Below are 3,256 nucleotides of genomic sequence, written 5' to 3'. Positions count from 1 at the left end.
TTCATGACACAAATCGCCTGGCACCTACTACCATACCCTTTTCAAAGGCACTTAAATATTTTGTCTTTCCCATTCACCCTATGAAAGGCGCACATACACAATTCATGTCTCAATTATCTCAAGACTTAAAAATCCTTCTTTAACCTGTCTCCTCCCCTTCATCTACACTGATTTTAAGTGGATTTAACAAGTGAGATCAATAAGGGATCATAGCTGTCACCTGGTCAGTCTATGTCATGGAAAGAGTGTTTTTAATGTTTTGTATACTCAGTGTAGACCATGCCTTTAGAGTAGTTTGCAGAAAAATATTCTGGTGAACAATATTTTTCAAAGTTGCCAATGTGGTTAACCCTCATCCCATCAAGAGAATAAGGTCATGACATATCAGCATCTAAATCTACATATGACCTGATAGGTGTGGGTGTAAGCTAACACTTGTACCGTACATGTTATGGCTGGAAGAAAGACAGTAACAATGAAGTGACTCATATTGATCACAACAACCATATCAACTTTCCCCTCTGGAGGGAATCTTTAAGAAGTAATCCACCAACTGTGCCTTTTCTTAAGTAACCCATCATGGTTTTCTACTTGCTTTTTCCTTAAGTAACTATAAATAGTAGTGACGTCAATAAGCCCTTTCCTGTGATAAAAAAAACAAAACATGAATTTCTAACATGCAGGAAGTTACTACGTGGTCCTAACCACATGATACAGTAAATGGGTGGGCTTTGCCAGGAAATAAGACATTGGGGTTAAATGCATCTACACATACAGTGCCTTCGGAAAGTATTCAGACCCCTTGACTTTTTCCACATTTTGTTATGTTACAGCCTTATTCTAAAATTGATAAAGTATTTATTTTCCCTCATCAATCTACACACATTACCCCATAATGACAAAGCAAAAACAGGTAAAAAACAGCAAAAAATCCCAGGAAATATCACATTTACACAAGTATTCAGACCCTTTACTCAGTACTTTGTTGAAGCACCTTTGGCAGTGATTACAGCATCGAGTCTTCTTGGGCATGACGCTTCAAGCTTGGCACACCTGTATTTGGGGAGTTTCTCCCATTCTTCTCTGCAGATCCCCTCAAGCTCTGTCATGTTGGATGAGGAGCGTTGCTGCACAGCTATTTTCAGGTCTCTCAAGAGATGTTCGATCGGGTTCAAGTCCAGGCTCTGGCTGGGCCACTCAAGGACCTGTCTCAAAGCCACTCCTGCGTTGTCTTGGCTGTGTGTTTAGGGTCGTTGTCCTGTTGGAAGGTGAACCTTCGCTCCAGTCTGAGGTCCTGAGCGCTCTGGAGCAGGTTTTCTTCAAGGATCTCTCTGTAATTTGTGCCATTCATCTTTGCCTCGATCCGGACTAGTCTCCCTGTCCCTGCCGCTGAAAAACATCCCACAGCATGATGCTGCCACCACCATGCTTCACCGTAGGGATGGTGCCAGGTTTCCTCCAGACGTGACGCTTGGCATTCAGGCCAAAGCATTCAATCTTGGTTTCATCAGACCAGAGAATCTTGTTTCTCATTGTCTGAGAGTCTTTAGGTGCCTTTTAGCAAACTCCAAGCGGGCGGTCATGTGCCTTTTACTGAGGAGTGGCTTCCGTTTGGCCACTCTACCATAAAGGCCTGATTGGTGGAGTGCTGCAGTGATGGTTGTCCTTCTGGAAGGTTCTCCCATCTCCACAGAGGAACTCTAGAGCTCAGTCAGAGTGACCATCGGGACCTTCAATGCTGCAGAATTTTTTTGGTAACCTTCCCCAGATCTGTGCCTCGACACAATCCTGTCTCGGAGCTCTACGGACAATTCCTTTGACCTGATGGCTTGGTTTTTGCTCTGACATGCACTGTCAACTGTGGGACCTTTATATAGACAGGCGTGTGTCTGAATACTTATGTAAATAAGGTATTTCTGTTTTTAATTTTTAATAAATTTGCAAACACTTCTAAAAACCTGTTTACGTTTCATTATTATGGGGTATTGTGTGTAGATTGCTGAGAATTTTTATTTATTTAATCAATTTTAGAATAAGGCTGTAACGTAACAAAATGTGGAAAAAGTCAAGGGGTCTGAATACTTTCCGAAGGCACTGTTTAACACAACCACTCAATGACTGAAAGAATACCATAGGCTACACCAAGACAGAAACAAGAGTTATAGAAACATTTACAATGTTTATTAAAGTACAACACAGGGGCATCTGAATGTCCTCAAATAAAGAGGATTGTAATTAGCACTGGGCTCTCACAGCAAGCAGTGAAATATCTCTCATTAGCTAGGTTTCCATCCAATTGGTGGCAGATTTTCATGCGAATATTAAAAAATCCACAAAAACAATATGCGCATTTTCCCACCAGAGAATTGACTTGTTGCCGATAAAAGGCTGTGCGTGATGACGTAGTACACATAATACCTTTTGCGGTTAAATTCCCACGTACCGAATAAAAATACAAGTTAAATGGGTTTCCATTACATTTTCAACTCTACTGATGGTTTTCTCACAAAAAATGTTGCGTTATATAGTGAGTGTGTCCACTTTATGCACGCTGTTGGCTAGAGCTCACATATAGCCTACATGATGACATTTTTATTTGTCAAATGGCAGCCAAGCATCTGATCACGTCACCAGAATAAGAGCCTCTATATTTATTGGAAAGGAGCATCAAGCACATCACCTTGCACTTTCACCACCCTGTGAAGTTCATCATAATTTATTTAATGTGTAGCCTAATAAACTACATGCTTTCCCGATGAGTCGTTGTGGGAGGACCACACAACATGTAATCGTGTGACTCCCAAGTTTACTTTCGATATGATGGTTATTATATCAATATTTGAGCATAAAAACGTTTTCACCAACATTTCTCGCATAATTAATTTTACATCCACAAAAAGATCCAACCTTGTCTAGCGTATTTTGGTTTGTCGACATTTGGAACGTTTACAGAAACATTTCCGTTTCCATCAGGCCTGTCATGACATTTTTTATCCAACATGTACTTTACTCGCATAAAAAGGTTGGATGGAGACCTGGTTTATGAGTGAATGTGAATGATTCTCGGGTCTAATCCGAGTTGATTTAGTCTGCTAAATGGCATATATTATTATTATTATTATTATTATATTATTGATTTAATAAAATTGAATGACACACCAAATGCTCCGTCCCTACATGGTTAGCCCAAACAAGAAAGTTTCAGGATCGTTAGCGAGTTGTAAGCCTGTGGAAGATTGTAGTATGTGGATCATGA

Source organism: Coregonus lavaretus (assembly GCF_964263955.1).
Source record: "Coregonus lavaretus genome assembly, chromosome: 4".
Taxonomy (NCBI): Eukaryota; Metazoa; Chordata; class Actinopteri; order Salmoniformes; family Salmonidae; genus Coregonus; species Coregonus lavaretus.
This window is presented reverse-complemented; position numbering follows the sequence as displayed.